At 42.3% G+C, this 27,516-nt stretch overlaps 1 pseudogene; it reads right to left on the bottom strand.

The window, feature by feature from the left end:
* Window positions 1-170: 170 nt before the first annotated feature.
* LOC133755554 (ATP-dependent RNA helicase DHX8-like) lies at window positions 171-20,512 on the bottom strand (annotated as a pseudogene).
* Window positions 20,513-27,516: the final 7,004 nt, after the last annotated feature.

Raw genomic sequence — 27,516 nt, 5'->3', positions numbered from 1 at the left:
TGCCTGGACAAAAGGACTATAACAGGATGGAAAAGCTTCAGCAAAAGTGTTACATGAGCAGCCAAGTACAGGTGTCTGCAGCTACAGGTGCATATGGTTACTTATGGAGACAAACTGATACTCAGGGAGCTTCAACCCAAACACAGGAATTGCTCAGATTCCTGGCTTACCTGTCCATTATGCCTAACATCTGTTTGCGAATGTCTTGAGCTTGGCGCAGGGAACGAGCCTGGATAAAGTTCTCATAGCACCAGGGGATAGAGAATTTGTTATTCTTCCAGGAGTTGTACACAGCCAGCAGAATGAGGTGGTCCCCTTCAGTCTGCTGGGATTTGGCCTTCTTCTGATCTTTGAGGGCTTGTTTATCCTGAAGAGCAGTCGCCAGAAGATCACTTTCCACCTAACACTTACTCACTGAACATCCTGCAGTTTTAGGGAGTCCTCCACACCCTGTTAAAAGTGTCCATAGCAACAGGATGACTCCCCCCAAGTCCATGGCCCCACTATCTGAATGTGGGCCTGAACTCCCTACCTTGGGGCGGTAGAAGACGTTCTGCACAGACAGCATGGACACGATGGTCAGCATTTCCTCATTGCACCCCAGATACACAGACATGATGAGCATTTTGCACAGCCTGGGCTTCAGAGGGAACTCTGCCATCTAGAGGGAGAAAAAGAAACTGCAGTTGCTTCCCTGTGGAAGAGTCGTGTGGAGCACTCACAGGTGGACATCCTGGGTGTTTCCACCTTTTAGTTATTACGAACAACAGTCTCAGGTGTAGAAAACACTCCTCCAGAATGACGACTCATACAACTCAACAACAAAATGATAAACAACCCAATTAAAAATAGGGTAACAGGGCCAGCACTGTGGTATAGTGGGGTCACTGCTTGCAGTGCCAGCATCCCATGTAGGTGCCAGTTAGAGTCCTGACTGCTCCACTTCCAATCCAGCTCTCTGCTGTGGCCTGGGAAAGCAAAGGAAGATTGTCTGAGTCTGGGCCCCTGCACCAACATGGGAGATCCAAAGAAGGCTGCTGGTTCCTGGCTTTGGCCTGGCTCAGCTCTGGCCATTGCAGCCATTTGGGGGAGTGAACCAGTGGATAAAAGCTCTCTCTCTCTCTCTCTCTGCCTATGCCTTTCAAACAAACAAAACAAAACAGGCTGGCACCCTGGCTCACTCGGCTAATCGGCCTGCGGCACTGGTACCCTGGGTTCTAGTCCTGGTTGGGGCGCTGAATTCTGTCCCAGTTGCTCCTCTTCTAGTCCAGCTCTCTGCTGTGGCCCGGGAAGGCAGTGGAGGATGGCCTAAGTGCTTGGGCCCTGCACCCACATGGGAGACCGGGAGGAAGCACCTGGCTCCTGGCTTCGGAGCGGCGCAGCATGCTTGCTGTAGCGGCCATTAGGGGAGTGAACCAACGGAAAGAAGACCTTTCTCTCTGTCTCTCTCTTTCTCTCACTGTCTAACTCTGCCTGTCAAAAATAAAATAAAATAAAATAAAATAAAATAAAATAAAATAAGTAAATAAAAAATTTAAAATAAGGTAAAGGTTTGAATAGCCATTTCTTCAAAGAAGATACACAAATGACAATGGGCATGGGGCAAACAGACCACACAAAGTGTGACAACGTAGGATGGCTGTCTTCATCAGAAAAATGTTGTTGCTTTCTTTCTTCCCTGTTGGCATTGAGTTCTCAACAATGTTGCAGTGGGTTTGTTTCTGAGAGGAGCAGCGTGGTGGGGGCAAGAGGCGTGGAGTCAACACACAGACTCCGGGAGTCGGGCAAAAGCAGGCTTGAAAAAAAAAAAAAAGCAGGCTTGAGGCGAGGGGCCCGCAGACTTTTATTACAGTTGGTACAATAGCTTATATAGCCAAGACCAGCCAATCTGGTCAAGGGGTGGTCTATGCCCCAACCAATTACAGCCTGTTGCCAGGAAGTATCCAAAGCCATCCAATCACAGCCTGTTGCGAGGCAGGCTCCGTTGCCAGGTGGGTTTCAAAGCCATTCCTGAGTAACTGATGCTTGCTTGCCAGTGGCCACCTTGGCATGGCCTTCTCATTCCACTACATTTCCCCCTTTTCGTTTATTTTTGAGCAACAGGAGGCATGATTCTTGGCCATACCATTGTTGACCCCGTTTCCATGTGGTCTCCATACGCAGCTGTGCCTGTCTTAGGTTGTCCCCCAGGGGATCTTACCCGTCATTGACTAACCAGCGCTCAAATCGAGAGACCACAGGATTGCTTGCTCAGATAGGGGTAGGAATGAGGAATAATGGTTATCAGGAATGGCATGACCGCACACAGGCTGTGGGCCATTTGAGTGGCTGACCAGAGCTAGTGGGGTACACAATGGTAACAGATGTGGCTTTGGGCAGTTTCTCAGGGTAGGATGATAGGGCAGGTGCATCTGCTAACAAGGCGGAGTCTCAGTCTTGTTCAGCTGGTTCTGGTTGGCTGTCAGTTGCAGGCTTGATGTTTCTGGCTGGTACCCAAATGGGCTGTTCCGCATTCTCTGGAAAGAAACAAGCATATCCTCGACCCTTGGTTAACAGAAGCCTTTGTACAGGTGTTGGAATCCAGGGCTTGAATTTTGCATACACTTTGACATTAAGAGCAAACATGCTGATGGGATGGGGTCTAGCAGCTGTGCTGAGAGCTTGGGGTGCCCGAGGACTGCCACAAATGTGGGATCCTCACTGAGTGCAGATGGGATGACCTTGCATGAATTATTGTGTAGAGGTCCTCTTAGTTCATCCCATGGGTATGTGGGGGGTGGCTGACTAGGCGTTGCTACATTGTTTGCTACATTGTTTTTTTCACTGTCGGAGTTCTCTCTCCCTAAGTTATCAACCATTGTCTGTGAGACAGGGACCTGGAGTGTCAGGCTCCTATCACTCACAGATTCACTATCTTTGATAATCTGCACAGGATTCTGAGAGGGGGGTATCTTTCCCATGTCTGAGCACTTAAGAGCGGCACGGTACGCCAACTCTAGCCAAAGGAAAGACACGTACAACACTGCTGCCATAACAAAGCAAATTCCTAGCACCTCAGCTGTTGATGGCATTTTGCAGGAGGTTTCCCTATGCTAGACAAACAGATAATGGTGTATCAGATCGTACGTATGTCCTGTGCTTAGTGGGGGACTTCCTTGATTCGTTAGGTCAAGGCCGTATGCCCACACGGTGTCTCTGGAGCGTCACCTCTCTTGAGTGAGGGAAGATGACCTGGTTCTGAATTCTGGGATGATCAGTCCCTTATGTGAATTCACCGGCCGAACCGAAATTAAAAGGAGGAGCCGAGAAGCGACGTACGCTTCCGGGCGGTGTGTGCTAACCTCGGGTCTCTTAGACCGAGGACAAGGACAAGGAAAGGGGTGTAGGAGGGGGTTCTGTGCTCACCCTCACAGAACTGAACAGCACACAGAACACCAAGGGGCCTACTTGCCGAAATCCAGGGGGGACCTCACCGAGTCCGACACGCTGTTTCTTTCTCAGTCACGTTGGCATGCCAGATGTTGCCATTGATTTCTCAACAATGTTGCAGTGGGTTTGTTTCTGAGAGGAGCAGCGTGGTAGGGGCAAGAGGCGTGGAGTCAACACACAGACTCCGGGAGTCGGGCGAAAGCAGGCTTGAGGCAAGAAGCCTGCAGACTCATTTATTACAGTTGATACAATAGCTTATATAGCCAAGACCAGCCAATCTGGTCAAGGGGTGGTCTATGCCCCAACCAATCACAGCCTATTGCCAGGCAGTTTCCAAAGCCATCCAATCACAGCCTGTTGCCAGGCAGTTTCAAATCCATCCAATCACAGCCTGTTGCCAGGCAGTTTCCAAAGCCATCCAATCACAGCCTGTTGCCAGGCAGGCTCCGTTGCCAGGTGGGTTTCAAAGCCATTCCTGAGTAACTGATGCTCGCTTGCCAGTGGCCACCTTGGCATGGTCTTCTCATTCCACTACACTTCCCAAATAAACCTGGCAGAATGTATGTGTGGGGAACGACAGGCCGGCCACTTGCGACAACCATTCCCTGCAGCTGGCGGTCATGTAGCCTGGTTCACTTAAAAACAACGGACTGAAGTACATCCTGGTTTTCATGCAAGACTCAAACTGAAACAATAGTTTGAGGATGCACATCCTGTTTTTCATGCCCATTTTTAGTAATCGGGCTGTGGACTATATAAGAGGGATGCCTGGGGAGAACGAGAGAGGAAGGAGAGAGGGGAGGAAGGAGAGAAGCAATAAAGAAAAGCTGAAAAGTGCATAAACGTCGTGGATTCTTGCTTGCTATATGGATCTCGGTCTTTTCGGGGACCCACTGATCTCCGACATATGGTGCCATGACTCGGATGCGAATCACTGATGGGAGAAGTAAGAAAATTCAAATTTGAAATGTCTATAGACGGGAGTCTAGGGGTAAACCTAGGAGATATCCACGGAAACTCAAAATGGGAAACGCACCATCGGTGGTAAAAATGAGGGTGCTAATAAACCACCTGCTGAAATCCATGGGGATGCCTGTGAAAGTGGCTGCGATCTGCGCATTTACGAGATCTGTGCCAGAAGTTTCGCCTTGGTTTCTAGAGAATGGCGACCTATAAGAAAGCCAATGGCGAAGGGTAGGCAGACAGTTAAGAGCTTCAGGGAAGCCACAGGAGATTCTCAGATTGTGGCAAGTCATTGATCAGGCCTGATCCATTGATCAGGATGATTCAGAGCCAATAACGCGCCTACTCAATGAAGGGGCAGAAATATTAGATGAGGTCCACCGAGCCTCACAAGCAGGAAGTCAGCATGAGGATGAGAGGGCCTCAGAGAATGGAGATGAAAGGGTGTCCGAGGATGGAGATGAGGAGAGACCCCCACCCACGGCTCCTCTGGTTCCTTCCTTATATCTGGAGATCCTGCCTGGCCCAGGGATCTCTGCCTGTTCCTGTAAGTTTGCCAATTTAAGCATGCAGGAGACTTACGAATGCCGTTCTGGGAGGGGGAGATTTCCTCTTCTGGTCAGCAGCTTTAGGGAACTGGCCAGACATCAGGCTGCAGTAAAGTAAAGGAGTTCCCCCGTGTTGCTGCAAACTGGCCACTCTCATTCTCTGCCGCTTTGTTTCAGATGTGTTTCCCTGTCCTAAGCAATGGGCTCCTATGCTGATGACCAGCTCTTTTCTGTGCTGCTATAGTTAACTTATCTGAGAATTTGCACGTGTCTTGAAGGTTTCGTGTTTTATTGAATTTGTCTGTCTTTAATGTTTGAGTGACTACCTAACTCTAATCAGATCTAGCCCACAGCCTTGGTTACTAGTTTTTGGCTGAGCGGTTTGACTCTCTAACAGTTTAAATTCTCAAGTGGAGTCTAACAACTTTGGGACTTCCAGTAGGATCCCTGGAACTCTCAAAGAATGAGACTCTAAATTTGTTAAAGTAACAACTGTTTGAGTCAATTCAAATTATACAAAATGTTGTAAGTTATAAGACCCCTGCTAAAAGTAAGACCCCTGCTAAAAGTAAATATTAAAATAATTCTAGCAAGGGTTAAAAAGTTTGGCTGCTGACAGTAGCCATTCCTTAAGATAACTGTGTCTCCACCTGCCTGCAGAATAACCTTGGGAAACTGCCTTGTGAAGCTGCTCTGTGTCTGTGTAACTGTCTCACGCGATAACACTTGCAGGAGTCCGGAAAAGAGTTACAATAAGGTTCTGTGACTGAAAGGGCTAATCAAGAGACAAGATGGGGGAACTAAGGTTAACACTAACCAAATTTTTACTTCTGTATAATGGCTAAGCTTGTAAAACATGTGTTATTTTTAGAGAACAAAGAAGAACGAAAAGTCTCCAACCCCTTATCTTGTGACATACTAAGGTTTTACTGTTCTACTGCCATCCTCGTCCTTGCTTGCTTTAGCTGATAAGAAGAAACTGCCCGCGACCCCCATCCCAAGCCCCTTACCTAGCAACCATTAACTTACCCAATAAAATGCTAGTAACCTGTAGCTTGCCCAATAGTATTGTAACACAATCAAATATGCTAATACTGTGGTTTTTAGTTTTAAATACTCTGTAAGCTATTGTTGGCCGCTCTCTCTCTCTGCACCCTACCAGAGGGTGCTGCTGAGTCGGCCCATTTGCAAATGTAATAAACTTTCCTCTTGCTTTTTGCATCGATTGGAGTGGAGTCTGTGTTTCTGGGGTCCGGTTTGTGGGTTTGTGGGACGCCTGCTTAAGGGGTCTTACATTTCTTGGTGCGTTGGCCGGGAACTTGGACTCCAGATCCACCCTCCATCTCCCAATCGGAGGTAAGTCTTTTCTGTTCTGTGTATTTCTGTGTGTTTTATTGTTTGTCTGTACGGGCACTAGGCGTTCGGGCGCTAGGCGCCGAAAGAGTGGAGAGCCAGTAGTAGGCAGGGACAGACGTGTTCAGGACCCCTGGCTCAAGCCCTGGAGGATGCTCCAGCGGTGTTCTGGGAGAGGCTGGCTAGGCCGCTCTCCCACCTGGCTGGGAAGAAGGGAAGGACTTCGTCTCCCTCCTTCCCCAGGAGAGGCTGGCTAGGCCGCCGCTCCCATCTGGAATTTTGGTTTCAGTTTTGTCTCGTTCCATTGTTGCGCGCAGTGTGTTTGTGTGTCTTTTGATTGTGTTCTGTGTTATAGTTTATTTGCCCTTTGTCGTTAACATGGGACAGGGACTGACTACACCTTTGAGCCTCACTTTAGATCATTGGAAGGAGGTCCGAGAACGGGCCCAGAACTTGTCTGTGGAGGTGCGGAAGAAAAATTGGACGGTCTTCTGTACCTCCGACTGGCCAGCCTTCAATGCTGGGTGGCCACGGGATGGAACTTTTGACTCTTCTATTATCTCACAGGTCAAGGCTATAAAGACTCTATTACAGATGCAGGAAATAGGGTTAAAAAAAGGTGAGACATAGAACAGTTCATTGATGCCATAGGAATAGTCAGTCCTTGGTTCGCAGAAGGAGTCGTGGATGAGCAACATTAAAATGTACTCAAAAAAGATTTAAATGTGCATTTAAAAAACAAAACAAGCCGTGACAAAGGCTGGAAAAACTTTACTGCAGATGTAGAGGATAGGGTTAAAGAAACAAACCGTAGAGCAATTTATCAGCGCTGTTAAAAAAATTTGTCCTTGGTTTGCTGAAGAGGGTGTTGTAAATAAGAAACACTGGGTAAAAAAATATATATATAAATCAGTGTACACTGGACAGCCCTCACCCTGTATTTAAATATTTTACTTAAAGTAAATGTTACCTGTTGTAAAACTAATATTACTATGTAAAATGAGAAATTGTGGTAACAAAGTGTCCGGACTACCCATTCTATTTTTGTATTATGTGTTAACTCTACCCTATTATTAATAGGAATGCTTGAACAGATTATGCTTGGTTTGCTTTACAAAAAATTGTAAATCAAAATATGCTACAAATAGTTAAGATTGCACAAACCTACAAAAATGTAACAATTACAGATGGTAGTAGGCTACTATCATTATGGCTAAATGGTTGCCCACCGTGTTCCATCCGCTAAAAAACTTGTTGTCTTGTCAGAAAGAAATGTTGCAAATATTTAATGAGACCCGAATCACCAATTTCGGAGTAATGCAAAGTGTTGGCGCATTTGTTAATTGGACTGTGTGCACCTCAACATGTCTGTTTAACAAGTAACAGTGCCTCAGATCTCCATGCCATGGGATTGTCTAGCCAGTTCTTAGGCTGTCTGCAGCAGCTTGAGTTGTTGTATTAAAATGGTACTGTTTTTTTTATGTCCCTGACATTGGTGCCCAAGAAACTAATTCCCCCTCAGATATGTTTCAATTTATCCTTAAAATGCCTTAAATATTATTGTGTTTGCTAAATGTATACTTGTATAAAAAAATTTGTATTGCATTCTTATAATGTGTTAATTATGTCTACCTCTCAATGCAACCCTAGGGCCAAACGTAAGGAGCCACCCTTGTCCTTGGGGCTTTGAGAGGGAGCCAGAGCCAGAACCTTAATCCATTAACCCTTTCCAACCTGATGGGTTTTTCTCTTTGCAGTTAATGGAAGCCTAAGTAATGGTTCATATGCTGATGTCTAGTTCTTTTCTGTGCTGCTGTCCCTGACTTATCTGATGAGAGTGTTCCTTCACGTGCCTTGAAGGTTTCGCGTTTTTCTATTGCCATTATGAGTCTTGAATGGGAAAACTGCAACGCAAAGTTGTTTATGTTGTTTATCTGTTTTCAGTGTTTGAGTGATTACCCAACTGCTCAGAAGTGTACTAATTGTTGGCTAAACCGCTTGACTCTGACAGCTTAAATTCTAAACCGAGTCTTCCAACTTTGGGCTTCCAGTCGGATCCCTGGAACTCTCAAAGGATGAGACTCTAAAATTTGTTAAAGTAACAGCTGCTTGAGTCAATTCAGATTATGTAAAATGTATTAAAATGTTGTAAATGGTGTCAGACCTATGCTGTATTCATGTTTTTGCTTTCCAGCTAGAGTGGTCTTATAAAAATAAGAATAAATTCTGTGTATACAAGCCTTTATGTTGTTAACATTGGTTCAGAAAATTAAGTTAATGCCAAAGCCCTTTGGTTTGCTTGGTAGCTCACTTGCTCGGTTTTACATGTCTTTGATATGCTTTAAACATGTTTCTCTTAACGATAAAGATCTTTTCAAAGTTGTGTCCATGTTTGCTGTCCAGGAGGAGTTATTCTTATGTTGCTTAAAAGCATGAAAATGTAATTTTGACTTTTAATTCAGATAATGGTGTGGTATTCAGTAATAACTCAGTGTCTTAAGCCATTTAGGCATCAATGCTAAGCAAAATGTGGGAAAATGTATTGTACTTTTCACATCTTAAATTCAATAAGAGAGACTGTTTAAGTTTGTTAGCATGTATTCTCATAAATTGTCCATACATGACAATTCAAGACTATGTAAAAGTAACTACAGGTATAAAGTTTCAAAAGGTGTAAACAAGTCATAAAAAGTTTTAAAAGGTTTACAACTTTAAAATTGTGTACAGAGTTTTCTTTAAGTTGAGTGCTAATGAAGTCTGATCTTCTGTTACAACAATGAGGTTTTTTTTTAAAAAATGTGCACTAATGTTAGTAAATATCTGAAAATGGTCTAAGTTTTAAAATCTGTTTTTGCAAAAACTGTAATGTCTATTTTAACAGTGTCTGCTTAATCGGTTGCTCTGCCATTTCTAGAGTTAGGTCCTGTAAGCTCTTTTTGACTCTGTTAAATAGTTCTGAATTATGTGAACCCTTATGTTCAAGGTTTTTATTTCTGGTTTATTCGACAAACAAGAGACATAGAATTCATGTTCTGCCAAAGTAATCTATTGTGTACTCTACTGTCTCTGTTAAGTTCAGATTAATGAAAAGCATTGTTAAGTATTATAATCAGATCTGGTTTAAAAGTGTAAAAATCACCCTGACTAATGAATGGCTATCATTTCAGGATGTTAAGGAATTCTATTTTGACCAGATAAATGATGCTAAACTTCAGCTATAAACGTGTTTCTTTCTAGCTGCTCCAGTCTCTGGCTCAGAAGTCAGATCCTTTAAAGAGGGACTAATGAAGTCTCCGTCCAGCTAATGCTGAACAACCAGGCATTGCTAGTTCAAATGTATTGCTAGTTTAAATGTGGATCAAATGGGAGGTCTAGCCAAAAGGGAGAAAGTGTTCCAGAGGAGACTTAGAGACGAAGGGAGATGGTTATGCGGCAGGTGCTAGAGAACCAGGTTCCAGGAGTCCAAGAAAACTCTAGTGTCCACAGGCTACACGGTGAAAGCCCGGAAGCCCAGGAAGTCAGTCTGGAGACCCGACTCAGCTGCCTCACTTCTCCTCTTTTCTCTTCCAGAAGGGAAGTTACTACAGTTCTGCAGGACTCTCCACTGTGATGTACGGTTTGATCCCCAGACCTTATGTAAGGAATGGTTGACCTTTTCTGTAATAATGCCTGACCACAGTATGGAGGACCAAACAGCATAGCCAGAATAAGAAGTTAAGCTATGAAATAATGTGACAGCTAAATTGATTTTTCAGTGTACGTGGTAAATGGGCAGGACTCCCCTTTTAGACCAAATTGAGGGATAAATAGAAGGTTGTACTGATGACCTCAAAGTATGCAAGCAGGTCACCACAGTTGATCTTACCTAAAAGGTCATAGTTCTCCTCATGGGCACGGTCTTAACTCGCAGAAAAATACTAGGTGTCAGAATTTGCCCATGACTGTAGTTTTTTTTTTAGCTCACCCTGATATTAAAGAAATCAGGGTTGGGTTGAGCACCCCCTTGACTGACATAGAGGCTGCCTCCTTGGTCTACTTTATTAGAGACCAGGAGAACGAGGAGCAAGCTAGCAGCAGGAGCGATATAAGGATGGGCAACAGGCCAATCAATGGCTTTCTGCATGGTGATCCGCCATCAAGGAGACCCAGCAAGGCCAGTGCACCCCAAACAGCACCTGTTGCTGATATGAGGAGCCAGGGCATTGGGCAAGCAGCTGTCGTGACAGAAACTGCCTTCTGTCAGCTCTGCCAAGAGCATGGCCACTGGACACGGAACTGCCCTGGGTGTCGAAGGACTCCTGGTTCAGAACCGCAGACCTTGTGGCCCCGAGCTAAAAAGCCTTTAGCTCTGCCCAGCCTCTGCCCAGCTTCTGGCTCCAGCCACTGCTATTGAGGGGATGGCCTAGGGTCAGTGAAATGCAAGTTGCCTATTTCTACCAGCCTCCTATTAAAGCTCTCCTCCTAATCCAGCCAGGTAATGCAAGTCAACAGGGTGCCTCCCTTAAAGGAGATTCACATCTCTTGCAATTCTCTTCCAGCACCCCCTGGATAGGTCTGGGCCTCACACACCCAGCCAGGCCTTAAACGTCTATCCAATAGTATTAAGCTTAGAGAAAGTCCTCCCTGCCAGTTCCTAAAAACAGGACTTTCAGTAACAGCTAACTCAGATAGTCCTGCACCTATTTGGACAGGTCCTCACTGAGGACTTAAAGGGACTATCTCTTGAGGGGGGTGCACAATAATCCATAATGTAGATGATTAAATGTAAATAATTTGTAGTCTGTCTCCTTTCCCAGTCTGAGGCTCTAGTCTAGAGTCTTAACTTCCTAGCAAAACTAGCTACTAGGTATCTGGAGGAAAACAAAGCATTGCTAGTCCATTAGAGTGTTAATTATTTAACCCTTATCCTCTCCCCTGGGGAGAGAAAACCAGCCCCAGAGAGGATATGGGCCATGCAGCAAATTCCTACTTCTACAAACTTCAGGCAGTCCCAGCGTTTCTCTATCAGGTTACAGGTTCCTAGATACAGGGAAATAGCACAGTTCCTAAACCAGGCTCTTAACAGGCAGCCAAAGCAGAGCCCCCTCCTTTGGGGGAAAGAGCAAACCACAGCCTTCGCTCAGCTAAAGGATGCTATGGCTAAAGCCCCTGTGCTAGGACTGCCAAGCCCAGAGAAACCCTCCCAGCTGTACATCACTGGGAGGCAGGGGAGCCGCCTTAGGAGGGTTAACTCAGGATCTGGGACCTGTTAAGCAACCTGTGGGCTACTTTTCTACACTGGGACAAGATATCGCCCTTTATACCTCACATCAAATAAATTCTCTATTAGAGCAAAAGGGCTCTCACTGGCTCACAGATAGTAAAATACTAAAGTATCAGGTCCTCCTTCTAAAAAACCCTCAGGTAAAAATAAGGCATAAACCCAGTTACTTTAATGCCAGTTCCAGGGGAAAGTGGTCCCCTCCACTCCTGTACTGAGGCTATAGACTTGATCTATGCCAGCAGAAGGGACCTAAAAGACAGTCCCCTGACTAATGCAAATAAAGTTTGGTTCACAGATGGAAGCAGCTTTGTCAGACAGGACCTGCTTCTCAGAGTATGCAACAGTTACAACATGGCACGTTATTGAAACGTGCTCTGCCCCCAGGAACTTTTGCTCAGCTAGCAGAACTAATTGCCTTAACCAGAGCTCTAGATCGCACAAGGGATTTTTAAGGCATCTTCACTCTGCATGGAGACCTTAGTCTTCTGGTAAGGTAAGAAGAGCCAACCAGGCTCTATGGAAAACATCAAGTATAAAAATGTGTGCTTGGTAAGAAAGGTTTAGAAGGAAAGAGTGTTGTGGGTAAGAAGGGTTAAAAAGAAAAATAAGGAAAAGACATGGTTTGTAAGAGTAACTTTATCCTGATGGCTAGTTTAGACTGAAATAAAATAAAAATGGTAAAATGTTTAAAGTAAGTTAAAGAGGGTGTGTGAAAGTCACAAAAGGTTATATATATATATATAAAAAAAAGTATTAAACATACTAACTGCTGCTCCAGGGGGTATCTGTGCCATGCTCCAGGAAGAATGTTGTTTCTGGGTCAATCAGACTGGACAGGTACAAACCCCAAATTTGTACTTTTCCTGGACAATTCCAAACAGCTCCAGGGCCAGGCCAAGCAGGGCTGGGAGTTCTGGCCTGAAATCTGGTCATGGAAATCCTGACTATTTCCTCTCCTTGGCCCAATAACGTCTGTAATCTTGCTGCTTCTCTTTGGACTGTGTGTTTTTAATGCCCTTGTTCCTTTTGTCTCTAACAGACTAAAGGCTGTCAAACTCCAAATGGTCATCAGACAAGGCTTCCAGCCCATTCCATTGGACGACCTGAGCAGCCCTCTGGACTGAGCAGGACAGTCTTTCCAAGGCCACTGTCACACACCATAAGACAGATAGCAAGAGGAAATACCCAAATCTCCCTCGACGCCCACATGCCAGCTTTGAAGAAGTTATAGAAGACGGAACTCCATCCATAATCCCAAAAAAAAAATTTTGGGTATTCCTCTTGAGGGAAAATGTTAGGTAGGAAGTCAGTTATGAGCTTATGTGTGTGTGACAGGCCTAAAGAGAAGACATCTATATGCATCTGCATCTCAAAGTCATCCTAACAATGTTTCAGGGGAAGCCCAGATTTCGCATCCTGCCTGCCCTGCCCCCTTCTACCTGATAACCTGCCAGGTGGAGGCCCTCACCCCTCCTGCTTCCTGCCTGATAAATTTTCCACAATCTCTCCGGTGCAGCCTAGTATTTGCATCTCAATCACCCTGCTCCCTTCCTTTGTTTCAGACCTTCAAGAGAAGTTTTAACTCAACAATATCAGAGTCTAAGAACAGAGAATATAACAGAGACAGGGGTTAAGGGTGATCCCTAAAATTTTAAGATTAAAATTAGTACAAAAAGAAGAGGAGGGAATATAAGACCCCTGCTAAAAGTAAGACCCCTGCTAAAAGTAAATATTAAAATAATTCTAGCAAGGGTTAAAAAGTTTGGCTGCTGACAGTAGCCATTCCTTAAGATAACTGTGTCTCCACCTGCCTGCAGAATAAACTTGGGAAACTGCCTTGTGAAGCTGCTCTGTGTCTGTGTAACTGTCTCACGCGATAACACTTGCAGGAGTCCGGAAAAGAGTTACAATAAGGTTCTGTGACTGAAAGGGCTAATCAAGAGACAAGATGGGGGAACTAAGGTTAACACTAACCAAATTTTTACTTCTGTATAATGGCTAAGCTTGTAAAACATGTGTTATTTTTAGAGAACAAAGAAGAACGAAAAGTCTCCAACCCCTTATCTTGTGACATACTAAGGTTTTACTGTTCTACTGCCATCCTCGTCCTTGCTTGCTTTAGCTGATAAGAAGAAACTGCCCGCGACCCCCATCCCAAGCCCCTTACCTAGCAACCATTAACTTACCCAATAAAATGCTAGTAACCTGTAGCTTGCCCAATAGTATTGTAACACAATCAAATATGCTAATACTGTGGTTTTTAGTTTTAAATACTCTGTAAGCTATTGTTGGCCGCTCTCTCTCTCTGCACCCTACCAGAGGGTGCTGCTGAGTCGGCCCATTTGCAAATGTAATAAACTTTCCTCTTGCTTTTTGCATCGATTGGAGTGGAGTCTGTGTTTCTGGGGTCCGGTTTGTGGGTTTGTGGGACGCCTGCTTAAGGGACTTCCAGTAGGATCCCTGGAACTCTCAAAGAATGAGACTCTAAATTTGTTAAAGTAACAACTGTTTGAGTCAATTCAAATTATACAAAGTGTATTAAAATGTTGTAAGTAATGTCAGACCTATGTTGTATTCATGTTTTTGCTTTCCAGCTAAAGTGGTCTCACAAGTCTTTACATGTCCTGAATATGCTTTAAACTTGTTTCTTTCACAGATCTGTTTTTGCAAAAACTATAGTGTCTCTTTTTAACAGTGTCTACTTATTTGGTTACTCTGCTGTTTCTAAAGTTCTCTTTTTAGCTCTGTTAAATAGTTCTGAGTTATGTGAGGATTTTGTGTGCTAACTCTTATGTTCAAGGTTTTTATTTCTGGTTTCCAAGGTAATCTAGTGTGTACTCTACTGTCTCTGTTAAGTTCAGATTGATGAAAAGCATTGTTAAATATCATTATGATTAGACCTGGTCTAAAAGTGTTAGGATCATCCTGTCTAATGAAGGGCTATCATTTCAGGATGTTAAAAAATTCTATTCTAACCAGATACTCTAAGTTCTCTTGGCACCTTTAACAAAGTTTCTTAAAATAAAAGTTCTAAATTCTCTAAACTTTTGGTATCTCCAAAAGGGCCCCTGGAGGTGTCAAAAGATATATTTCTCATCTTACAGAGATAATAACCAATTGGGATATTTAAAAGTGCTGCAAAGACGTAAAATGATTCAACACTCTACTAAAATTCCTCACAACCCACAGGAAATTTTTCAAAAGGGTTAAGGGAATCAAGGTTCCAAAAACATTGGGGACATTTAACCCCTAAATCCCAGATGCTTGTTAGATGGAGAGACCCTCTCACCCGACTCTGGAGAGGGCCTGACCCACTGATTGAGTTGGGAAGAGGATTTGGCTGTGTGTTCCCCATAGGGGAGTTGACTCCAATTTGAATACTGGCCAAAAATATTGGGCCTATGCCTGATGCAAGTAACAACCCACCCAGGGAGCAGTTTGCCCCCAAGGGAGATCCCCTTGTCTTTCCTCTTCCAGAAACAGACGGAGATCCAGAGGCAGGTGATGATGCGGATGCTGTGATCCTGACAAGAAGTGCCTGGCCCAGTGATGGGGGATTTGATGACCCAAACGTGATCATCAAAACACTTCAGGAAGGAGCACCCGTGGCATTCACAGATGGGGCTAAAGGAGGAACTGGAATAGCCCTCCTAGGGGATAAAATCTTTCACCTCTCCATCTCCACAGCATGCTGAGCTAGCAGCTGTATCAAAAATTATTAGTTGTGTTTCAGGACCATTAAATATTTTTTCAGACAGTGCTTATGTAGTCAATGCAGTAACAAAGTTAGGTTCACCATCCTTAATTTCCAAACATTCTACAGTCCATGCCTATTTTGAGCTAGTACAACATGCCCTATTTCACCGTATCGAGCCCATATTTATTTGCTTTATCAGGGCTCATACAGGCTTACCCGGACCCTTATCCAATGGAAATGCAACAGCAGATTCACAATCTTGTTTTCTCGTAATCGGCACCATAGTGGATCAGGCCAAGAGTTTTCATAACCTATGGCATGTTAATAGTAAAACTTTATCTTTAAAATTTAAAATCCCTATTAGCATTGCAAAAGAAATTGTACGGAACTGCCCAAAGTGTGTCACTTTCCAACCTGTTAAAACACCCACTGGAGCTAATCCCCGTGGCCTATTTCCTTGCCACATATGGCAAATGGATGTTACCCATCACTCTGAGTTTGGTAAATTGGCAGGCATTCATGTCATGGTGGATACCTTTTCTGGCATACTCATGGATTCAGCCATGGCCAAAGAAACAGTGACACGTTAAACAACACTTGTTGCAATGTCTTGCCACCTGGGGCATTCCTAAAGTCATAAAAACTGATAATGGGCCAGCATACACTTCTCAAGAAATGAAGCGCTTTGTTCAACAATTTGGTATTACCCACATTACTGGCATTCCCTATAATCCACAAGGACAAGCCACTGTGGAGCAAGCAAATTTATATCTTAAAACTATCATATTAAAACAAAAAGGGGGAGTAGGGGCACTCACCCATTCCCCTAAGGATATACTTAATTATTCCCTATTTACCATTAATTTTTTAAACAAAACATCAAACGGCAAGACCCCAGCAGAATGTCACATGTTCCGATATGACAGTTTTGATCATCCCTCACAGACAGTTGACAAACAGTCCTCTGCACACTCGGCTGAGAATGATAACATTCCAGTTGACACAAAACAAATGATCCTATGGAGGGACCCCCAAGATAAACAATGGAAGGGCCCAGTTCGGTTCCCTTTGCTATGAAGGGTACGAGGTGAGGTTTGTGTTTCTCCACAGGGAGTCTCACAAACGGTTTGGGCACCAGAGAGAAGGATTCAGCTGCTCCAGAAAGACCCAGAGGAGCAACCCTCGGAACTGTCCCCCGAACCGGCTGCAGAGACGGACGAATGAAAAGACTGTTCTGTGCCCTTTTGACAGCCTTGCTGTTAATCTGCCTTTCTGCAGTTTTGGGAATTATTATTGATTGTGCTTTAGATGTATTTGTTAGAGCTCAAAAATGCTTCACGGGTATAAGATATTTGCCTTAATGCTGATGGTGGCGGGTGTTGCCTGCAATGAGAAACATGGTGTCTCTTGGGGATTGCTTAGGGCACTTCCCTGGCCTATGCCTCTGTCCAATACCTCAGCTTACTTGCCTGTTATTATTGCTGGAAAGGCAACAGCACACCAACTTGGTGATCCAACAGTCTATGTTGGCCATCCAGCCGGATGACCCTCATGATGAAGCGATTTGGCTCAGCATGCTGGAGCGGTAGTCAATGACAGGTAAGTACTGGCAAGCACACAGAGCAACCTAAGACAGAACAGGGAGACGAGCCGCTACCTGTTTCCATGATGGGTAAGCCCATGGTGCATTGCTGGGGACCTAAGACAGGCATGCTCTCTTGCTAGAAAACTAAAAAGGGGGAGCTGTGGGGAACCACAGGCCGGCCGCTCGTGACAACCATTCCCTGCAGCTGGCGGTCATGTAGCCTGGCTCACTTAAAAACAACAGACTGAAGTACATCCTGTTTTTCACGCAGGACTCAAACTGAAACAATAGTTTGAGGATGCACATCCTGTTTTTCATGCCCATTTTTAGTAATCGGGCTGTGGACTATATAAGAGGGATGCCTGGGGAGAACGAGAGAGGAAGGAGAGAGGGGAGGAAGGAGAGAAGCAATAAAGAAAAGCTGAAAAGTGCATAAACGTCGTGGATTCTTGCTTGCTATATGGATCTCGGTCTTGTCGGTGACCCACTGATCTCTGACATGTATGTAGCCAAGAACATCACTACCACTGGGGTACATGGGAATTGTGCAAACATCTCTTAAAATTAAAGACTAGACTCCACAATCTAAATGTATCCTGAGGTAAAACTAACTGAATAGATCTCCTTTTCTGTAAAGAAACAGTTTAAAGTTTTGGTGGAAAATTCAGGTTAAAAACAAGGCATCTAGAACTCTCCTCAAAGCTTACTCAGGGCCTCAGAGTTTGATTTTGCAAAGCCACAGAAGACAGAGGCTTGGGAGTCTTTCCAAAAGTGCAGGCAGTGAGCTCTGTCTTTACCCTGCGGCCTAGGTGGGGGGGGGCAGGCCCTCGTCATCTGGGCACCAAGTGTGGACAGCTGCTCCATGGCTGCAATCAGGTCTCCTTGGGTGGGGCAGCCATGAAGTCAAAGGAGAGCAGGTCATTGATGCCCATGGCCTAGAAGAGAAGAAAGCGCAGATGGGAGAGTGCAACTCGTCAGTGTTACCACGGAGGGAGGTGACCAGTGTCTTTCCTCCCTGATTCTTCAGCTGTAATTAAGAATCACCAGCGAGAGTAGTGGTACCACCCAAGACTAAGTCACACAAAACTCAGTGGCGTAAGCCACTCACTGCCTATACATCAGCATCCCATATGAGTGCTGATTGCAGCGGCTCCAGTTCCAATTCAGGTCCCTTTTAATGCACCTAGGAAGGCAGTGTAAGATAGCCCAAGTGCTTGAGCCCCTGTACCCACACAGGAGACAGGAGACTCAGATGGAGTTCTAAGCTCCTGGCTTTGGGCTGCTGCAGCCTTTTGGGGAGTGAACCAGCAGACAGGAGATACCTTTCTGTCACTCTGCCTTTCAAATAAATTAAAGCATTGGCAAGGATGGGAGAAATAGGAAACCTTCGCTGTTGCTGGTAGGTCTATAAAATAGAGCAGCTACTGTGGGAACAATTTGGTGATCTTTTTTCAAGATTTATTTATTTATTTATTTGAAAGTTAGAGTTACAGAGAGAGAGAGAGAGAGAGGGAAGGACAGAGTCTTTCATCTGCTGGTTCACTCCCCAAATGGCTGCAACAACCAGGGCTGGGCCAGGCTGAAGCCAGTATCCAGGAGTTTCACCCAGTCTCCCATCTGTGTGCAGGGGCCTATGGACTTGGGCCATCCTCCACTGCATTCCCAGGTGCATTAGCAGGGAGCTGGATTAGAAGTGAAACAGCCATGGGGCTGGTGCTGCAGCATAGTGGGTAACGCCGCCTTCTGCAGTGCAAGCTTCCCATATGGGCGCCAGCTCTAGTCCTAGCTGCTCCACTTCTGATAGAGCTCTCTGCTATGTTCTGGGAAAGCAATGAAAGATGGCCCAAGTCCTTGGGCCCCTGACTCTGCAACCGTGTGGGAGACCCAGAAGAAGCTGCTGGTTCCTGGCTTCGGATCAGCATTCAAAACAATAAAGTCCATCGATAATATTCAGAAAACACAAACACAGAGGCTTTCACAATATTTTGGATTGAGTTAGCCAAAACACAACCAGATATTTCTGTTTTCATCCAGGCATATCTGGACAAAGTGGTGTGGAATTCGTATGCAATGGACCGAGAAAATCACAGTAAAAATGGTTTTGGAGAAAAGCAAAGTCTTTTCCTTCGGCAAGTGCATGAAATGTCATCTATAAAAACAGAAATATCATGTTTGTTTGCCACAGTTCCTCTAGCTTTCTCCCTAGAAAATACGAATGTGTAGAGCTGGTGTCTCCATGTGGAACCAGTTAGTGTTTCTATGGTACAAAATTAAATGTTCCCTGATAAAAGCATTCAAAACAATAATGTCTGTTGATAGTATCCGGAAAACAGAAACAAAGAGGCTGTCGCAATATCTGGAATTGAGTTAGCCAAAACACAACCGGATATTTCTGGTTTCATCCAGTCATATCCGGACAAAGTGGTGTGGAATTCGTATGCAATGGATCGAGAAAATCACAGTAAAAATGGTTTTGGAGAAAAGCAAAGTCTTTTTGTTAGGCAAGTGCATAAAATGTCATCTATACAAAAAGAGATATCATGTTTGTTTGCCGCAGTTCCTCTAGCTTTCTACCTAGAAAATACGAATGAGTAGAGCTAGTGTCTCCATGTGGAACCAATCATTGTTTCCCAAAACAACATTAAATGTTCCCTGATAAAAAACATTCAAAACAATAAAGTCCGTTGATAATATCCGGGAAACACAAACACAGAGGCTGTAGCAATATCTGGGAATGAGTTAGCAAAAAAAAAAAAAAAAAAACGGATATTTCTGGTTTCATCCAGTCATATCCGGAAAAACTGGTGTGGAATTCATATGCAATGGACTGAGAAAATCACAGTAAAAATGGTTTTGGAGAAAAGCAAAGTCTTTTCCTTCGGCAAGTGCATGAAATGTCATCTATACAAACAGAAATATCATGTTTGTTTGCCGCAGTTCCTCAAGCATTCTCCCTAGAAAATACGAATGTGTAGAGCTGGTATTCCCATGATGAACCAATTAGTGTTTCAACGGTACAAAATTAAATGTTCCCTGATAAAAACATTCAAAACAATAAATTCCATCGATAATATCCAGAAAACACAAACACAGATGCTTTCACAATATTTCAGATTGAGTTAGCCAAAACACAATCGGATATTTCTGGTTTCATCCAGTCATATCCACACAAACTAGTGTGGAATTCGTATGTAATGGACCGAGAAAATCAGAGTAAAAATGGTTTTGGAGAAAAGCTGTCTTTTCGTTAGGTGAGTGCATAAATAGTCATCTATACAAACAGAAATATCATGTTTGTTTGCCGCATATCCTCTAGCTTTCTCCCTAGAAAATACGAATGTGTAGAGCTGGTGTCTCCATCTGGAACCAACTAGTGTTTCTACGGTACAAAATTAAATGTTCCCTGATAAAAACATTCAAAACAATAAAGTCTTGACAATATCCAGAAAACACAAACACAGATGATGTAGCAATATCTGGGATTGAGTTAGCCAAAACACCACAGGATATTTCCGGATTCATCCAGTCATATCCAGACAAAGTGGTGTGGAATTCGTATGCAATGGACCGAGAAAATCACAGTAAAAATGGTTTTGGAGAAAAGCAAAGTCTTTTCCTTCGGCAAGTGCATAAAAAGTCAACGATACAAACAGAGATATCATGTTTGTTTGCCGCAGTTCCTCTAGCTTCCTCCTTAGAAAATACGAATGTGTAGAGTTGGTGCGCCCATGATGAACCAATTAGTGTTTCTACGGTACAAAATTAAATGTTCCCTGATAAAAAACATTCAAAACAATAAAGTACGTTGATAATATCCGGAAAGCACAAAAACAGTGGCTGTAGCAATATCTGGGATTGAGTTAGCCAAAACACAACCGGATATTTCTGTTTTCATCCAGGCATATCCGGGCAAAGTAATGTAGAATGCACATGCAATGGACCGAGAAAATCACAGTAAAAATGGTTTTGGAGAAAAGCAAAGTCTTTTCATTAGGGAAGGGCATAAAATGTCATCTATACAAACAGAAATATCATGTTTGTTTGCCGCAGTTCCTCTAGTTTTCTCCCTAGAAAATAGAATGTGTAGAGCAGGTGTCTCCATGTGGAATCAACTAGTGTTTCCCAGCACAAAATTAAATGTTCCCTGATAAAAACATTCAAAACAATTAAGGTCATGGATAATATCAGGAAAACACAAACACAGAGCTAATAGCAACAATTGGGATTGAGTTAGCAAAAAACAAACCGGATATTTCCGGTATCATCCAGTCATATCCGGACAAAGTGGTGTGGAATTCGTATGCAATGGACCGAGAAAATCTCAGTAAAATTGGTTTTGGAGAAAAGCAAAGTCTTTTCATTAGGCAAGTGCATAAAATGTCATCTATACAAACAGAAATATCATGTTTGTTTCCCACAGTTCCTCTAGCTTTCTCCCTAGAAAATACTAATCTGTAGAGCTGCTGTCTCCATGTGGAACTTATTAGTGTTTCCCAACATAAAATTAAATGTTCCCTGAGAAAAACCATTCAAAACAATAAAGTCCGTTGATAATATCTGGAAAACAGAAACACAGAGGCTATAGCAATATCTGGGATTGAGTTAGCCAAAACACAACCGGATATTTCTGGTTTAATCCAGTCATATCTGGACAAAGTGGTGTGGAATTTATATGCAATGGACCGAAAAATCACAGTAAAAATGGTTTTGGAGAAAAGCAAAGTCTTTTCGTTAGGCAAGTGCATGAAATGTCATCTATAGAAACAGAAATATCATGTTTGTTTCCCACAGTTCCTCGAGCTTACTCCCTAGAAAATCCCAATGTGTAGAGCTAGTGTCCCCATGATGAATCAGTTAGTGTTTCAATGGTACAAAATTAAATGTTCCCTGATAAAAACATTCAAAACCAAAATGTCCGTTTATAGTATCCAGAAAACAGAAACACAGAGGCTGTAGCAATAACTGTGATTGAGTTAGTCAAAATACAACCAGATATTTCTGGTTTCATCAAGTCATATCCGGACAAAGTGGTGAGGAATTAGTATGCAATGGACCGAGAAAATACGAGTAAAAATGGTTTTGGAGAAAAGCAAAGTCTTTTCGTTAGGCAAGTGCATAAAATGTCATCAATACAAACAGAAATATCATGTTTGTTTGCCTCAGTTCCTCTAGATTTCTCCCTAGAAAATACGAATGTGTAGAGCTGGTGTCTCCATGATGAACCAGTTAGTGTTTCAACGGTACAAAATTAAATGTTCCCTGATAAGAAGCATTCAAAACAATAAAGTCCATCGATAATATCCAGAAAACACAAACACAGATGCTTTCACAATATTTCGGATTGAGTTAGCCAAAACACAACCGGATATTTCTGTTTTCATCCAGGCATATCCAGACAAACTCGTGTGGATTTCGTATGCAATGGACCGAGAAAATCACAGTAAAAATGGTTTGGAGAAAACCAAAGTCTTTTCGTTAGGCAAGTGCATAAAGTGTCATCTATACAAACAGAAATATCATGTTTGTTTGCCGTAGTTCCTCTAGCTTTCTCCCTAGAAAATACGAATATGTACAGCTGGTGTCTCCATGTGGAACCAATTAGTGTTTCCAAGCACAAAATTAAATGTTCCCTGATAAAAAACATTCAAAACAATAAAGTCCGTGGTAATATCAGGAAAACATAAACAGAGAGGCTGTAGTAATATCTGGGATGGAGTTAGCCAAAGCACAACCGGATATTTCTGGTTTCATCCAGTCATATCCGGACAAATTTCTGTGGTATTCTTATGCATTGGACCGAGAAAACCACAGTAAAAACGGCTTTGGAGAAAAGCAAAGTTTTTCGTTAGGCAAGTGCATAAAATATCATCTATACAAACAGAAATATCATGTTTGTTTCCCACAATTCCTCTAGATTTCTCCCTCGAAAATACAAATGTGCAGAGGTGGTGTCTCCCTGATGAACCAATTAGTGTTTCTACGGTACAAAATTAAATGTTCCCTGATAAAAACATTCAAAACCATAAAGTCCATGGATAATATCCAAAAACACAAACACAGAGGCTTTCACAATATTTCAGATTTTTTAGCAAAAACACAACCGGATATTTCTGGTTTCATCCAGTCATATCAGGACAAACTGGTGTGGAATTCGTATGCAATGGACCGAGAAAATCAGAGTACAAATGGTTTTGGAGAAAAGCAAAGGTTTTTCGTTAGGCAAGTGCATAAAATGTCATCAATACAAACAGAAATATCATGTTTGTTTGCCACAGTTCTTCTAGCTTCCTCCCTAGAAAATACGAATGTGTAGAGCTGGTGTCTCCATATGGAACCAATTAGTGTTTCCAAGAACAAAATTAAATGTTCCCTGATAAAAAACATTCAAAGCAATAAAGTTCGTGGATAATATCAGGAAAACACAAACACAGAGGCTGTAGCAATATCTGGGATTGAGTTAGCCAAAACACAACCGGATATTTCGGGATTCATCCAGTCATATCCAGACAAAGTGGTGTGGAATTCGTATGCAATGGACCGAGAAAATCACAGTAAAATTGGTTTTGGAGAAAAGCAAAGTCTTTTCGTTAGGCAAGTGCATAAAATGTCATCGATACAAACAGAAATATCATGTTTGTTTCCCACAGTTCCTCTAGCTTTCTCCCTAGAAAATACAAATCTGTAGAGCTGGTGTCCCCATGATGAACCAATTAGTGTTTCAATGGTACAAAATTAAATGTTCCCTGATAAAAACATTCAAAACAATAAAGTCCATCGATAATATCCAGAAAACACAAACACAGAGGCTTTCACAATATTTCGGATTGAGTTAGCCAAAACACAACCAGATATTTCTGGTTTCATCCAGTCATATATGGACAAAGTGGTGTGGAATTTGTATGCAATGGACCAAGAAAATCACAGTAAAAATGGTTTTGGAGAAAAGCAAAGTCTTTTCGTTAGGCAAGTGCATGAAATGTCATCTATACAAACAGAAATATCATGTTTGTTTGCCACCGTTCCTCGAGCTTACTGCCTAGCAAATCCGAATGTGTAGAGCTGGTGTCCCCATGATGAATCAATTAGTGTTTCAACGGTACAAAATTAAATGTTCCCTGATAAAAACATTCAAAACAAAAATGTCCACTGGTAGTATCCAGAAAACAGAAACACAGAGGCTGTAGCAATATCTGGGATTGAGTTAGTCAAAATACAACCAGATATTTCTGGTTTCATCAAGTCATATCCGGACAAAGTGGTGAGGAATTAGTATGCAATGGACCGAGAAAATCAGAGTAAAAATGGTTTTGGAGAAAAGCAAAGTCTTTTCGTTAGGCAAGTGCATAAAATGTCATCAATACAAACAGAAATATCATGTTTGTTTGCCTCAGTTCCTCTAGATTTCTCCCTAGAAAATACGAATGTGTAGAGCTGGTGTCTCCATGATGAACCAGTTAGTGTTTCAACGGTACAAAATTAAATGTTCCCTGATAAGAAGCATTCAAAACAATAAAGTCCATCGATAATATCCAGAAAACACAAACACAGATGCTTTCACAATATTTCGGATTGAGTTAGCCAAAACACAACCGGATATTTCTGTTTTCATCCAGGCATATCCAGACAAACTCGTGTGGATTTCGTATGCAATGGACCGAGAAAATCACAGTAAAAATGGTTTGGAGAAAACCAAAGTCTTTTCGTTAGGCAAGTGCATAAAGTGTCATCTATACAAACAGAAATATCATGTTTGTTTGCCGCAGTTCCTCTAGCTTTCTCCCTAGAAAATGCGAATATGTACAGCTGGTGTCTCCATGTGGAACCAATTAGTGTTTCCAAGCACAAAATTAAATGTTCCCTGATAAAAAACATTCAAAACAATAAAGTCCGTGGTAATATCAGGAAAACATAAACAGAGAGGCTGTAGTAATATCTGGGATGGAGTTAGCCAAAGCACAACCGGATATTTCTGGTTTCATCCAGTCATATCCGGACAAATTTCTGTGGTATTCTTATGCATTGGACCGAGAAAACCATAGTAAAAACGGTTTTGGAGAAAAGCAAAGTTTTTCTTTAGGCAAGTGCATAAAATATCATCTATACAAACAGAAATATCATGTTTGTTTCCCACAATTCCTCTAGATTTCTCCCTCGAAAATACAAATGTGCAGAGGTGGTGTCTCCCTGATGAACCAATTAGTGTTTCTATGGTACAAAATTAAATGTTCCCTGATAAAAACATTCAAAACCATAAAGTCCATGGATAATATCCAGAAAACACAAACACAGAGGCTTTCACAATATTTCAGATTTTTTAGCAAAAACACAACCGGATATTTCTGGTTTCATCCAGTCATATCAGGACAAACTGGTGTGGAATTCGTATGCAATGGACCGAGAAAATCAGAGTACAAATGGTTTTGGAGAGAAGCAAAGGTTTTTCGTTAGGCAAGTGCATAAAATGTCATCGATACACACAGAAATATCATGTTTGTTTGCCACAGTTCCTCTAGCTTCCTCCCTAGAAAATACGAATGTGTAGAGCTGGTGTCTCCATATGGAACCAATTAGTGTTTCCAAGAACAAAATTAAATGTTCCCTGATAAAAAACATTCAAAGCAATAAAGTTCGTGGATAATATCAGGAAAATACAAACACAGAGGCTGTAGCAATATCTGGGATTGAGTTAGCCAAAACACAACCGGATATTTCGGGATTCATCCAGTCATATCCAGACAAAGTGGTGTGGAATTCGTATGCAATGGACCGAGAAAATCACAGTAAAAATGGTTTTGGAGAAAAGCAAAGTCTTTTCGTTAGGCAAGTGCATAAAATGTCATCGATACAAACAGAAATATCATGTTTGTTTCCCACAGTTCCTCTAGCTTTCTCCCTAGAAAATACAAATCTGTAGAGCTGGTGTCCCCATGATGAACCAATTAGTGTTTCTACGGTACAAAATTAAATGTTCCCTGATAAAAACATTCAAAACAATAAAGTCCATCGATAATATCCAGAAAACACAAATACAGAGGCTTTCACAATATTTCGGATTGAGTTAGCCAAAACACAACCAGATATTTCTGGTTTCATCCAGTCATATATGGACAAAGTGGTGTGGAATTTGTATGCAATGGACCGAGAAAATCAGAGTAAAAATGGTTTTGGAGAAAAGCAAAGTCTTTTCGTTAGGCAAGTGCATGAAATGTCATCTATACAAACAGAAATATCATGTTTGTTTGCCACCGTTCCTCGAGCTTACTCCCTAGAAAATCCGAATGTGTAGAGCTAGTGTCCCCATGATGAATCAATTAGTGTTTCAACGGTACAAAATTAAATGTTCCCTGATAAAAACATTCAAAACAAAAATGTCCATTGATAGTATCCAGAAAACAGAAACACAGAGGCTGTAGCAATATCTGGGATTGAGTTAGTCAAAATACAACCAGATATTTCTGGTTTCATCAAGTCATATCCGGACAAAGTGGTGAGGAATTAGTATGCAATGGACCGAGAAAATCAGAGTAAAAATGGTTTTGGAGAAAAGCAAAGTCTTTTCGTTAGGCAAGTGCATAAAATGTCATCAATACACACAGAAATATCATGTTTGTTTGCCTCAGTTCCTCTAGATTTCTCCCTAGAAAATATGAATGTGTAGAGCTGGTGTCTCCATGATGAACCAGTTAGTGTTTCAACGGTACAAAATTAAATGTTCCCTGATAAGAAGCATTCAAAACAATAAAGTCCATCGATAATATCCAGAAAACACAAACACAGATGCTTTCACAATATTTCGGATTGAGTTAGCCAAAACACAACCGGATATTTCTGTTTTCATCCAGGCATATCCAGACAAACTCGTGTGGATTTCGTATGCAATGGACCGAGAAAATCACAGTAAAAATGGTTTGGAGAAAACCAAAGTCTTTTCGTTAGGCAAGTGCATAAAGTGTCATCTATACAAACAGAAATATCATGTTTGTTTGCCGCAGTTCCTCTAGCTTTCTCCCTAGAAAATGCGAATATGTACAGCTGGTGTCTCCATGTGGAACCAATTAGTGTTTCCAAGCACAAAATTAAATGTTCCCTGATAAAAAACATTCAAAACAATAAAGTCCGTGGTAATATCAGGAAAACATAAACAGAGAGGCTGTAGTAATATCTGGGATGGAGTTAGCCAAAGCACAACCGGATATTTCTGGTTTCATCCAGTCATATCCGGACAAATTTCTGTGGTATTCTTATGCATTGGACCGAGAAAACCACAGTAAAAACGGCTTTGGAGAAAAGCAAAGTTTTTCGTTAGGCAAGTGCATAAAATATCATCTATACAAACAGAAATATCATGTTTGTTTCCCACAATTCCTCTAGATTTCTCCCTCGAAAATACAAATGTGCAGAGGTGGTGTCTCCCTGATGAACCAATTAGCGTTTCTACGGTACAAAATTAAATGTTCCCTGATAAAAACATTCAAAACAAAAATGTCCGTTGATAGTATCCAGAAAACAGAAACACAGAGGCTGTAGCAATATCTGGGATTGAGTTAGTCAAAATACAACCAGATATTTCTGGTTTCATCCAGTCATATATGGACAAAGTGGTGAGAAATTAGTATGCAATGGACCAAGAAAATCACAGTAAAAATGGTTTTGGAGAAAAGCAAAGTCTTTTCGTTAG

Source organism: Lepus europaeus, unplaced genomic scaffold (assembly GCF_033115175.1).
Source record: "Lepus europaeus isolate LE1 unplaced genomic scaffold, mLepTim1.pri SCAFFOLD_558, whole genome shotgun sequence".
Lineage (NCBI taxonomy): Eukaryota > Metazoa > Chordata > Mammalia > Lagomorpha > Leporidae > Lepus > Lepus europaeus.
This window is presented reverse-complemented; position numbering and strand designations above follow the sequence as displayed.